General features: G+C 42.0%; 1 protein-coding gene and 1 pseudogene across 1 annotated transcript in view; both read right to left on the minus strand.

Annotated features, from left to right (window-relative positions):
* Dlc1 (DLC1 Rho GTPase activating protein) overlaps positions 1-14,521 on the minus strand; it is a 164,713-nt gene that overhangs the window by 133,684 nt on the left and 16,508 nt on the right. The window lies entirely within an intron of this gene.
* Positions 505-629, minus strand: LOC127210357 (uncharacterized; annotated as a pseudogene).

The following is a 14,521-nucleotide window of genomic DNA, read 5'->3' on the forward strand; positions in this document are numbered from 1 at the left end:
GCTCTCGATAATGCACTCCTTAAATCTGACATGGATTCTCAATTCCATTGCATGCTTGTCTTATCTTACCTTCAACCAGGAAAATGTCCACATTCAATTGAATCTGTAATCCACCTTCCTTTTTGGTCCCCTCAAAGGCCCATTCTTCCAAGAGAAAACCCCACAGCCTTTCAGACTCAAGCTTTCTGTCTTTGGTGGGGCTTTTTACTCACTCTCAGACTCCGCTATGTTTCAATGATTCCTCTAAACTTCCCCATGCACACCAAATTCAGACTCATTTTTTTTTAACGAACTCTATTTGCATGCAGTAAACCTAGAACCCCTATCCAGATCTAGCCAATGGATAGCACATTCTGCACAATTATGTGAAGATCAGGGACTGACTTGGACATGAACTCTGGTGCCCCCTATTAGACCACTTCCCCCTGGTGGGGAGACTAGGTGACACTCAGAGGAAGAGTAAGCAGACTATCAGGAAGAGATCTGATAGGCTGTGATATTTTTTTTTTTTCAGTCGAGTTTCCCCCATTTGGGGAAATCGCAGGGATCAGCACACCCTGAGTGCAATGGGTAAGCCTCACCCTGGGAAAACCACCTTTGTGATCATGATGTCTCTGCCAGGTAAGTATCATAGGGTGTGATCTTACAGTGGTGGACAGGGTCACCTTCTGCCACAGACCTAGGGGAGGGGAATAGGATGAAAGAGGGAGGGAGGGAGAATGGGAGGATACAAGTGAGGGAATGTAAAATAAGATGTAATATGAATAAATTACTTAAATAAATAAAAAAGAATATCAAAGGCTCTTTTCTGATAAGACAGGGAGCAAAGGTTATTTGGAAAGTTCTTTAAATGGAGTAAAAGTATCCTCAACAGATGTTCAGTGCTAATCATAGACAGTTGGAGCTTTGAAAAAACATTCAAGCTTTGTGAGTTTAAATAATACAATAGGTAATAAAAGTATGTCTGAAAAAAGAAAACAAACAACTCTATTGTCACCTCGGTACTGAGACTGCTGAGGCTGTCAGTTGTGCTATTCTTTTTTTTTTTTTTTTTTTTTTTTTTTTTTCGAGACAGGGTCTCTCTGTGTAGCCTTGGCCATCCTGGACTCACTTTGTAGACCAGGCTGGCCTCAAACTCACAGTGATCCGCCTGCCTCTGCCTCCCGAGTGCTGGGATTAAAGGCGTGCGCCATCATGCCCGGCTTAGTTGTGCTATTCTTAGGCTGCTGTTTGTATCAATGTCCCGCAAAGGCCTATGTCTAAAAGGATTGGTGGCCAGCCTGCAGTAGTACCGAGATGGGGTGGAACCTATGTGAGGTGGGGCTTAGTGGGAGGAAGTTGGGTCATTGGGAGTGTAAGCCTATTGGGAGCACACTTCTTTCTCTGCTTCTGAGCTGCCACCAGGGGAGCAGCCTCCTTTATTGCCTACTGCTCTCCTGCCCTGCAGCCGCATTCCAGCTCAAACAGCAAACCACCAGAGCATGGACCGACACCTCCCAAACCGTTAACCCCAGTTTAAGCTGATTTACTTCAAGTATCTGACACAGTCATGCAGAGCTGACTGATACTCCTGGCTTCCTAGCTACCCCTTTGTCATGTTATCTACTGCCACAAAAGTCCCGGCTGTATTTGGTAAGTCTCTGAGAGAGGGGACAGGAACCTAGGCATGAGTCTCCGCCACTTCTGTTTTTCAGCCCATCTGGCAATTAGCGTCTTAGCAATTTTCTTCTCCCCCTTTCAGAGGTGCAAGCTCATTCTTTGCTATTCTTCTCTTCCTTATTTGCCTTCTACTTTAACTTCTCTTCAGTTCACACACACGTGTGTAAGTCTGTCCCATGCTGATTAAAGACACCCTAAATAAAAATAACAACTATGAATCGGAAGCCAAAACGTGCTCCAAAGCTTATCCAATAGCAGACTACTCCTCTGCCATCCCAGACAATTCCTCATTAGCATTCTTTTTTCTTTGCAGGCACACATCTTCAAATGACAGGAACCCACTGAGGCCACCTCTCCCTTCAAATAGTTGGCAACTTCTCGTCTTCCCAATCTTCCTAAAATATATTTGCCAATGACCCTTCAGGCCGGGGTGGGGGCGTCTCTCCCTTTGCCGTGGACACTCTACCCATTCTCCATTGCAGTCTCTTCATTTGAGGATAGCTGAGGAGGCCCTTCAGCTTATGGACTATGCCAGTTTCCTTCTTGTGCCACAATGGCCTTGAACTGTAGGAGAAGATCGATACGTGTTTCTTAAAGCTTTCCCTGAAAAGTTCCGTCCAATGCCTCTGCTCCATTCATACTGCCTCTGTTCTGATTTAGTATAGTTTGGTCACTTTGGTCCCAAAATATTTCTGCTCCCTTGCAGGACAAGATTGCTCCTTTTTGCTTTCCCTAGTTTCTCCAAACATCCCAGATAGTTGGTCGTAGTTCACAGACTTCTTCTGAGTGAAGCCAGCTCTTCAACACAGCATTTCTCCAGCTCACGTATTCTCTTTCAGTGACTAGACTTCTGGACTATGGACACAGGATTAGATGGCCCATTTTTCTTATCTAGAGTAAATTTATCAATCCATACCATCCATGGGATCCTTCTATTGTTCTCCTAATTTCATACAAACAGGGGTATATTAATAACAAGAACAAATTAATGGGTAGGAATTTATAGTGAATAAATAGAGTTCTGCAAAAGTTTGTTGTATTGCTGGGCTGAGTAGAACAAGCAACAGAACAAGTGACAGATGTCCACGTTCAAGTTGATTTCTGGTGAGGCCTCATGACTGTTGCCTTTTCTCCGTCTTCTCCCATAGCATTTCCTGGGTGTTCTCTCCAGTGTTTCCCTTCCTCTCTCCCTCCCTGACTCCTTTCCTTTCTTTTTTCTTTTTTAAAATATACTTCACTTATTTAAGTATATGAGTGCTCTATCTGCATGTACGCTTGCATGCCAGAAGAGAGGATTAGAAGGTATAGATGGTTGTGAGCCACTATGTGGCAGTTGGGAATTGAACTCAGGGCTTCTAGACCAGCAGACAGTGCTCTTAACCGCCCCCTCTTTCCTTTCTTACATTGCTTTTCCAGGTATTTTATGATGGTAGGCAAAAAGGTAACTAATACATATCTTCCCTTTCATGGAGTTGCTTAACTACTATTAACATATCAGGGGAATAGCATGCCTTCTGTTGATGTTATTTTATACCAGTCAAGGGTCCAGGATGTCGAATAGAAATATATTTGGGGTGAGCATCTGACCTTTATGAGGGCTGACTGCTGAATGAATGTGCATATGGACCTGGAGAGAAATATCTTATTTTGCTATTGATCTTGTCCTAAGTATTTGGATGAAGTTAACAGAATGATTTATTAAAAGTCTCCAAGGGTTGGGGCTCGAGAGATGGCTCAGTGGTTAACAGCACTGACTGCCTTTCCAGAGGACCAGGGTTCTATTCTCAGCTAACATGAAGGCTAATAATTGTCTGTAGCTCTCTAGTTCCAAGGGTCTGACACTATCTTGGTGTGCCCTGACACTACACATACATGGTGCACAGACACACATGCAGGTAAAACACCCTTACACATAAAATTTTAAAAGTAACTTATTCAGATTACATCTCAATTGTTATCCCCTCACTCCTATCTTCCCATTCCCCCTTCCCTCCCTCCTTCATCCTATTCCCCTCCCCTAGGTCTGTGACAGAAGGGGATCTCTTTGCCCACTATATGATCACAGCCTATCAGGTCTTATCCTGGTAGCCTGCTTACTCTTCCTCTGAGTGCCATCAGGTCTCCCCACCAAGGGGAAGTGGCACCAGAGTTTATGGCAGAGTCAGTCCCTGCTCTCCATACAACTGTGGACAATGTGCTGTCCATTGGCTAGATCTGGATAGGGGTTCTAGGTTTACTGCATGCATTGTCCTTAGTTGGTACAGTAGTTTGAGCAGATGCCCCTGGATCCAGATCTGCCAGCCTTGATGGTCTTCTTATAGGTTTCTGGGACCCTTTGGACCCTTCTATTTCCCCCATTTTCCCTTACCTCTCTCACCTGGAGTCCCAATAGGATGTCCCAGTATCTATCCCAATCTCCTGCTATGTGAAGACTTTCAAGGGACATCCCTGTTGGACTAGTGTCCAACTATAAGTGAGTATATACCATGTGTATCTTTCTGGGTCTGGGTTAACTCACTCAGGATGATCATTTTCTAATTCCATCCATTTGCCTGCAAATTTCAGGATTTCCTTGTTTTTTTAAAACTGAGTAGTATTCCATAGTACAGATGTACCACAGTTTCTTTATCCATTCTTCAACTGAGAGACATCTAGGCTGTTTTCAGATTCTGGTTATTATGAATAAGGCTGCTATGAACATGGTTGAGCATAGTGGAGCAGCATTTTCTGGGTATATTCCAAGGAGTGGAATAGCTGGATCTTGAGGAAGCCCTATTCCCAGTTTTCTGAGAAAGTGCCAGATATATTTCCAAAGTGGTTGTACAAGTTTGCATTCCCACCAGCAATGAAGGAGTGTTCCTCTTTTTCCACATCCCCACTAGCATCTGTTGTGACTTGAGTTTTTGATCTTAGCCATTCTGATGTGTGTAAGATGGAATCTCAGAGTCGTTTTTGATTTACATTTCTCTGATGACTAAGGATACACATAAAATAAAAAAAAAATACTTGTTTACAAAGTCTATGGGCATAAAAAAACTGAGAAAAGGAGAGACTCTATGAAGAGATAGAGCCTTAGAATTATTTCAGTAGGCTTATTTGACAGCTAAGGACAGATAAATATAAGTTGCACAAGATTAGATTAAATTAAGCACAAAACAATAATTTATACTGTAGAAAAGGAAAGGCTTTGAGATTCTTGAACATATAAGAAAAGATACCCTATATGTGTACAGAAGTGCACAACTACAGAAGCACCCAACATACGTACTGCAACATTAGACTGTGGCTTAGAATAGGAGGAAGGAATCCTACACTGTCCTGGCTTGCTCAGAGCAGGTGTCTTTTGTTTACGAAAGAGGAGAACTAATGCTCGAGACAGAAAGTACAAGAGCCTGTTTAGAGGTCATGAAATCCTTCCCAGTAGGAAAATGTTGAAATAATTAAGGAGCTTTGTAATGGATAGAAAGGGTATGCTGGGGCTGGGGAGATGGCTTAGTAGATGGAGGTGTTTGCCGCCAGCCTGATGTTTGACTTTGACTCCTGGAACATGCATGGTAGAAGGGGAGAACTGACTCTTGTAAGCTGTCTTGTGACTTCCACATGTGTGTTCCATAGCACAGGTGCATACATAAAAGCATGCACATGGACACACACACAGCAACTAAAATCAATAGAGATCTTTCTTGCATACTTAAAAACACTTAAAACTTTACCACTTAGAAAAGTGAGCAGTTTGTGATGCTTCATGGACCTGTCATATTTACACTTTACTTTTTTTTAAGATGTAGTTTTATTTTATGTATTTCTCTCTGTGTGCATAATATATGTATTCAGGTGTCCATGGAAGCCAGAAGGCATTGATGCTGGAGTCACTAAGTGAAGCAGATGCTGGGAACTGAACTCATGTCCTCTGGCAGGTGATCCTAAAGGCTAAGCCATCTCTCTACTCCTTTCTCTTGCCCTCTTAGTGTCTTTGAGCAAACAGTAATAATGGTGATGCCTGTGGGGCAAGAGGAATATCCTCATCTATATTCAAATTTATACAAAGTGGCTCCAAGGCTTATTTTTAAAAAACATTCCATTGAACCAAGAAACTAAGCCAGAGAGGTGTTCCACCCATGCAGACGTCATGTGTGCACATCGCCAAAGTTTTATGGATATCTTAAAATACATTATTAGTGGATGTAGACAAGGTTCACAACAAGTTCATCTAATGGATGGAAGGAAATGGAAGCCATTCTCCAGTCTAGGCCACCAAAGGTACAATAGAACAGAACATGAGTCAGATCCTGCTAGGCAGTCAGAGCAGTGCAGATGCAAACAGAAGGGAGCAGGAAAGTATTTGGAAGTTGTATGGGATTCATTAGCACAAAAGATGGAGCCAGTTAAACCACTTCAGAAAAATTAATGAACTGAGATCCAAAATGGGTTTTTCAGGGGGAAAAATGTTCTTGGAAGTTTGCTTGGCTTCCTGCACTGATGCCATAGAGTGACAATAAACTTTCCAGGCTCTTTGGGTGTTCATTGTGACAGGGTCCACTCCAGAATAGTTGTTCTTGTGTGAGTGGTGTTCCTCCTCCTCCTCTTCCTCCTTGTCCTTTAGCCACCCCCCCCATTTCCCCCTCTCTGTATGTATATGAAATATGTATGCATAAAACAAAATTCAGACCAGAAAAGAAAAGCAACCATAATCATTATGTTCGAAAAGACCTAGCCAATCTTTTCATGTCTTAACTCTAAAGAGCAACTAAAAGGAAATGTCCTCCAGTGAGCTGTTCCCAGAGCCTGGCTTCCCATAGACTGCACACCCTGCCGTGGCTTATTCATGTCCTTAGGAGAAGGAGAAGGCTGTTACTCGGGTCAGTGTTGTAGGCCAATTTCACTTCTCCTTTTCTTCCCCAATAGCCTTCATATATTAGTCAGTTAGAGTCCGAGAACAATAAAGGCAGTAAATGCTTAGGAGTAACAAAAACATTGCTAAGTTACAACATCTGGAACTCATCACGGCAGCTCTGACGTCAGGATGCAGCCCAGATGTTAACTGTAGAAACCAGCTAATGTTTGGGTGAATGTTGTCTCTCCTTTAATTTGCAAAAGCCTCTTTTTAAAGAAAAAATCTTGAAAACAAAGCAGCTCAAAGATGTGAGTAATCTCCCAGATATTCAAATCAGTTTGGGGATCCCAGGTGGAACCTTTTGCCCTGAGTGATATGGAAACCTTCCTCCATTCTCACATAAAGAACCACGAGCATTAAGAAAGAAAACTGTGAATGCAGCCACGAGAAGTAACTAGACATCGGCCTTAGTTGATATGTGGACACAAGGCAGATGACTCTACCTTTTCCAGAGCAGACTTCCATTCTCAGACCCATTCTCAGACACACTCATGTTCTTTAGAGAGTTCAAGAACAAGAAAAGATCTGGTAGAGTAAAGATGGGAAAAATTCTACAAAATGCTCCTTACTTTTGTGGTTTCGGTTATACCTAGGATCAACTGTGGTCCAAAAATGCCATTGGGAGGAAGCCATATGATGAGCAGTTTCAATGGGTTACATTGTGTGCCATTCTGAGTGGCGTGATAACCTCTTACACTATGTTTTTCTTGCCCTCCTTGGATGAGCAACACGCCCAGAGTCTACCATATCCACCATGTTTATGCTGTAGTCACTTATACTTGTTATCTGGGTTTCCAAACAAACTATTGCTTGTATAGAGGGCTTGGTATTACCCATAGTTTTAGTCATCCGTTCGTAATCTTGGAATGTCTGTCCCATAGATGGAAGGGTGGACAACAGGAAATGTCTCTCTTTCCAGTGTTTCTTATTATAAATAACTGAATGTGTAATTGATTCCTTGTATGTTTCCCCCAGTTATTTAGTGATTGAAGTTATGTTACTGGGATTCAGTTGATTATTTACATGTTTTTAAATTATGTTATGTATGAACAGAATTTCCTTAGCTATCTCCTAATCTATTTCTGTTCCCAGTTGTCAAATATAAAGAGAAACTACAAACTTAATAAAAGTAGAAATGCCCAAGGCCAAAAATTAATCTGGGATTAGGGGAAAAGATATAAATTTCTGACTTACTAAAAAAAAAAAAAAAAAGAATGTTGTCTTTCACTTTTAGTAGTTCCAGGTACTGGCATGCATCATGAATTTATTACTTAAAAATATTTAGAAGTCAGTTGACAACACTGAACAAACACAATGGTGATGGTTGAGGGTATAAACGCTGGACAAAGATGACGTGCATTCAAATTCTTACTCCTTCACTTACTGTATGATAATGGGAAACATACCTAAAGTAAATCAGAGTTTCATTTTCGCTAATAGCAATAGTGGTAGTGGTAAGGCCTATATTTCATTGCACATGTAAGAGTCATTGATAACCATGTGAAAGCTTTCTGCAGCCTGTGGTTTTGAAGGAGCCCAAGAAATGATGAGATCACTTCCAAGACAGAAATGAGTCTTGTCCATCTTTGTGTCCTGGTTTGTGTGTGGTGATTTGATAAGTACCCAGAAAACACTTCTGGACATATGAATGGATGGGGGAATGAGGGGCAAGTATATGAACAGATGCTAGCGCTTGAAAACAACAACATTCCACTTCAACAGAGTAAGTGGACTCCTGGTGTGCTGACTTGACCTTGCCTTTATTTTTACTGACTATATGCCCTTCACTAAGATTAATGATGCCTCTCCTTTTCTGGAACTAACTTTACATTTGATTAATTTATCCACTTGGCCCCTATCCCCACCTCTGTTATGATTACTTTCCAGACAACATCAAGACAGTTTCTTTATTCTATTTGAGTTTTTAAAAATACAGTAATTGTATTAATACTTTGAAAATTTCATACTATGTATTTTGACCACACTCAAGCGCATTCTGTCTCCTAACTCTTGCCAGGTCCACCTCCATATTAGCCCCACCCACACTTTGTTTTATTTTAATATCACAGAAAGTCCAATTTGGACAGCTTCTTTAGGATGCTCAGTGTATGGCCATCACCCATGGTCCTCTTTGTAACACTTGGCATTAGAATTAGCATATAAGAAATACTCAATATCTGTTGGGGATTATTGTCTTCTGTCCATCTCATTGCTCATCATCCCATGTGGTATGGCCTGGGAGTACACAGCCTCCGTGATTCTGCTGCAATGGTGCCCAGTGATGAACAAATACCTGAGCACATAGCATATTTGGGCATGAAGAAGTTTTAGAAATAATTTAACCCTATCTCTAAGAAGAACATGACTAGTATTGAAGTTATTAACTTGCTCAAGTCTTATTAAACTAGTTGGCTCAAAAGTATGGAATACACGTTAGATTACTTGACATGATTTTCTGTAAGAATGATGGCTTGTCACTGATATCTGTTTATCTATCTGTCTGTCTGTCTGTCTATCTGTCTGCCTGTCTGTCCATCATTTGTCTATTTATCTATCTGTCTGTCCATCTGTCATGTCTGTCTATCTATCTATCTATCTATCTATCTATCTATCTATCTATCTATCATAGTCTGTCTGTCTACCTATCCTTTTTTTTTTTTTTTTTTTAGGCAGGGTTTTTCTGTGTAACCCTGGCTGTGTTGAAACTCACTCTGTAGACTGGCTGGCCTCAAACTGAGAGATCCACCTGCCCTGCTGGGATTAAAGGTGTGCACCACTGCCAGGCTGCCACTGACTTTTGAGGTGGATTATCTGGTGACGGGTGAGTGTCTCTTTGGAGATGGTCTCAAGTAGACTTAGGGTAACTGTTGTTTACCGTATTATGCTGACATGTGTGCGGGCTGAGGAGAGTGAGAATGCTATTGAAACAGCTTTCTCAGTCTTGGGCCAGCTCTAATATTTGCTGTCTGTGACCTATCTTGGTGGCACCAAAATATATTATTGAGATAAAGGACCACCTTAAACCTCTGTTGTACTTACTGAAATAAGTGTGACAAAATAGTTGTCTACAGTGGTTGTGATTTATGTCTCAAAGTCAAAAGTTTTATAGAATGTTACATATAATCCTTAGGACCATATATGCTGCTCTTAAAAAGAAAAGTAAACGTTAGGCATGCCCACTGAACAAGTGAGTGATCTATAGTTGCTGGTCAGCTGACCACGTGTGATATAAGCTGCTTTGCACCTTTTGATCATGTGAGATGATATGTTCTGGCTGTTCCTCAATAGGAAGTGTGTGCTGTGTTCAGCATGGAAAATACTTTAATGAACTATCCTGATTACATAAAAATGTCAGCTGAGGATGTGATGCAGACTTTGTTTATGTGAGCAACAGAAGAAAGACAAATAAGGACTGTAGAAACTGTGGGAAAGTAGGACTCCGAAGGTAGACCGCTCTCCTCCTGACCAGCTGTCCTTGCCTGAATGCATGGGAATCTAACAGAAGCCCATTTTCCCTCGCCAAGCAAAGCCATGTTTAATAACTACCACAGTGTCTAAGAAAACACAAGAAGGAAACCATCAAAAGTTAACTTGAAATAAAATAGGCTCGTCCTAGCAGCAGACTTCTCCAAGGCTAAGCGGCAGGGAGCCACGGTTAAGTAATTACTTAAGCACTGCAAGTTTCAATTCACTTACAGTTTCAAGTGGCTGCTATCTCAACCCAGATCACGCAGCAAGTCAGAAAAGCAAGGGTGACTGAAGCAAAACACTCTAGCTCCTGAAGATAACTAGTCCACGCCTCACACTCAGAGCTCTCCAGGTCTCGCCAATACCCCTCCTTCACATATTTCTTTGGGGACATGATAAATGCCCAGCTTCATAGAAGAAACTTGAGGTGGGTTCTGAGTCTCTTTTGAAGGAACAGATCAAGGGAATCCGGAGGAGGGTAGGAAAGCAAGACCATCTCTACCATTTGTTTAGAAAGACATGCTATGGAAAGGAAAAATAATGGTAAGAGACGGGCTGGGGAGGTGGCTCAGGGGAGCCGTTGCTATGCAAACATGAGTACCTCAGTTCCGATCTCCGGCTCTCATGAAAAAAACAAAATAAAACAAAAGCAGGCTTAGCTGCACACTCGTGCAACCCCCCATCACTGGAGTTGGCAGAGGGTTAAGAATCGCTGAGAACTGCTGGCTACCAGCCTAGCTCCAGGTTCTGTGAAAGATCCGCTTCTAAAGGGAATAAGGCAGAGAGAATGCTTAGCACAGGGTACCAGTGCCGACCTCTAACCTCTGCTTCTGTACCCATGCTCATAGACGCATATGAACATATGAAAATGAAATCTAGATTTTTTTTTTTTTTAGTTCCTAAAAGTGGCTCTCCCACTTTCACATGTCCCACTTATTTGTTTGCAGTTTCCATTTCCTGATTGTTTCTGTAATCCCTATAAGGTTATAGGGACACTGCAAACTTTAGACTCAGGAGAATTGAGTTCACGTCCAAATTTAAACTCCTTACTATTACGTAACTAGTTACTTAATATTCGGAACTTGTGGTTCCTCCTTTATAAATTGGCAGGATGAGAGCCCACCTTAAATGGTCTAGCACTAGAGACGACTGGTGACTTTCGTGCACTGTGGGAAGACTGTAAGCCCTTGGTGAAAAGTAGTTTTTGTTTTTCTGATTTCACTCCTGCTCTGTTCAAGCTCCTGATGTGTCATCTATTGACAGGAGGTAGTTTAGACATGGACTCTCTTTGTTTTGTTTTGTTTTGTTTTGTTTCAAGTAAGTAAACAGAGGGAGAAGAATTACAATTAAAATTTAAAAGTTCTGGGGTGCCTGACATGGAAAAATGATGAATATTTAAGGCCTGTAGCCTCCTTATTGTATTTAAGAGACAATGAATGCAAAACACCCACAGTGCTGTAGATCATGACGGTCACTGATGACCTGAGGTGAGGACAGGTAGAATGCCTTAATTAACAAGAGTGTGTGTGAGCAATGTGCTAGTGTTTCTGAATGTTCATTAGCTGAACCGCAGATAGACATCTGGTTGAATATAAAGGAATACAGTTGTTTTTCCCACTCAGTGGATTTTAAAAATAATTTATTATGGGTATGTGGGAGTGCCTGCATGTCTGGGTATCACACACTCTTGGTGCTCATGGAGGCCAGAAGAGGGTAGTAGACTTCCAGAATTTAGCTACAGATGTGTGTGAGCCTCCTTATGGGTGCTGGGAATGGAAACCGGGTGCTCTGCAAGAGCAACAAGTGTTTTCATTGCTGTGCCATCTCACCAGGTTCTAGGTTATTATTTTTATTAATTAAGAAAGTCACAGATGATGCTCGAGATCACTGTCTGTTCTTTCAGAGGGCCCAGGTTCAATTCTCAGCATCCACGTGGTAGCTCACAGTCACCTGTGATTGCAATCCAAAGGGATCTGACACCTCTTCTGGCATCTTCTGGCACCAGGTGGACACTGGGCAATGAACATACATGTTGGCAATGTATACAAAACACAATATGCATAAAGATTTTTTTAAAAATTAAAAACAGAAAGCCACAGATGTTACAATATTTGAAAAATTCTGACATTCCCCCAAACCACTATGTTTCTATTGTTCGGCCTTTTTCTTCATCTATCCCACTTAGATGGCATTTATATTTGTTTCTTGAAGAATGCAATGGGTATATTGGCTTATTTGAACTTCCATGTGTTATGTTACTAGAAAAAAGGTCTTGGTGATCCTAGCACTAAAAAAGACTGAGGCAGGTGGATTTCTGTGAGTTTGAGGCCAGCCTGGTCTACAAAGTGAGTCCAGGACAGTCAAAGCTACACAGAGAACCCTTGTCTCAAAAAAACAGAAGAGAGAGGGAGAGAGAGAGAGAGGAAGAGAGAGAGAGAGAGAGAGAGGGAGAGAGAGAGAGAGAGAGAGAGAGAGAGAGAGAGAGGGAGAGAGAGGGAAAAAAAAGGTCCTGGGATTCTATATGTTTATGCATCAGTATGGTATACAAATCAGTGAGTTTTGTTGTTGTTTAAGTGATCCCCCACTTGACTGGGTAGAGAATACTAACGTATCAAACAGCACCAAAGAACTCTGGTAATTCGAAGCATATAATAATTAATCACTCACTCACTTTAAAAGAAGAACGGATGCTAAGAGACATCCCATGTTGAAAAAGCCTGGCTTTGCACAGAAGGAAAGCAAGGGAATTTAATTAAAAGATAGAGAAGATTTGGACTTAGGGCAGAAGGCTGCATTGTCAGAAACTAGGAGTAAGCCGTGGATGAGGAGGAATGCAGGGCTTTTGTGAATAGTCAGGAGACAAGCAGGGTGTCCTTGGGTAGAAGAAGGTCTCCAGAAGCTCGGAGGACTGTGTGGGTTTAATATGTCTGGAAAGTATATGACCTTGGAGATCGCTGAACCAAACTAACAGTAAAGTGCTGGTGCTAAAGGTGTGATGCTGAAGAGGGAGACGCTGCAGCAGCTGTGACTTCTGAAGACCTTGCCTGTGTTTAGGAGAGACTATGGTTGGCACATACCGTGAGGGCAGACACAGGGCTAGGAAGGAAGAGGCAGAGACTAGGTAGCAGGATTGGCGGGGTCTATGGCTGACTTGGTATGAGGAAGTGTGGTGACTTGCCCAGAGGAGCAGACTCTGGAGAATGTATAATGAAGTTACCCTTGGAACTCTTATCTAACACTTGTGGAAAATATCACTCTAGCAGACAGTATGGGGACTATAGAATTAGACAACGTAGGAAAAATAGAATGTGGGGGGAGGGAAGGGGAAAAGTCCAACTAGTTCTAGATGAATAAAAGCATAACTTATGTACACACACACACACACACACACACACACACACACTTTTCAAAAACTAGGATAAGTGGTTTTCAGTTAACAGAAAACCCAGTTGTATCACAGTGTAGTGACCCAGGATGTCTTTTCAGCAGAGGTGAACAGTTTAGCAAATGTAAGAGTGACCCAAAGAAAAGCACTGTGTATGACTCTCTGGGAAATGTGTTTAGGATGAGGGTCAGATGGCAAGGGTCAGAAAGGGGACAGCGAGTATGGGATGTGGGGCAGTAGTGAAAAGATGTAAGAAAGTAAGGAAGAAGAGGTGGCAAGTAGAAGGTCAGGTGTAGACTTGTTGGCTGCAGCGGATGTTCTTGGAAATAAGGCGCTAAAGGGTTGCCTTTGAGTCGAGGGGTAACAGGACATAATTCACATTTTTAAATACCACTCTAGTGGCAGTGCTTGGAATACACTATTCAAAGAGGACAAGGCTTGACGTAGGAAGCCAGCTAAGAGGAGTCTGTAAGAACACAACTGCAGAATGATGGTGGCATGGCTGGTGGCAGTGAGGGTGGTGATGAGCGATCAGACTGTTGGTGTGCTTACAGGAAAGGCGGATACAACTGTCCGATGGAAGGAATTTGAGGCATGACAGGAGAGAGGAGCCAGAAGTGACTCTTATGAACCGAGATGAAAAAAGAAAAAGACACATTTTATGGGGGAAAAAAAAATCAAAGGGCTCAATTTTGGATATGTTAAGTGATTTGGAGCATAATCCTTAACCTTTCTGGGTACGTTTCCTCATCTGTGAAACAAAGATAACAACAGACTCTGACTTTAAGTTTGCTATGTATTTAGTGACAACGCAGAGGTAACTCTGAGCAGAGCTTCACGCTGGGTGCTAGGGGTCTGTTAAGAATTTGGTTTCAAAACTGAGGCAAAACTCCAGTCTTACACTAGTGCTAATTTTTTTTTTTCTCAAAGCAGGGTTTCTTTGTGTAGCCTTGGCTGTCCTGGACTCACTTTGTAGACCAGGCTGGTCTCGAACTCACAGAGATCCATTGGCCTCTGCCTTCCTGAGTGCCAGGATTACAGCCACGTGTCACCATACCCGGCTTCTAATTATTTTTTAAAATACAACAGAACTCTTTCTGTATTTTCTCTGATGA

Source organism: Acomys russatus, chromosome 27, assembly GCF_903995435.1.
Source record: "Acomys russatus chromosome 27, mAcoRus1.1, whole genome shotgun sequence".
NCBI lineage: Eukaryota > Metazoa > Chordata > Mammalia > Rodentia > Muridae > Acomys > Acomys russatus.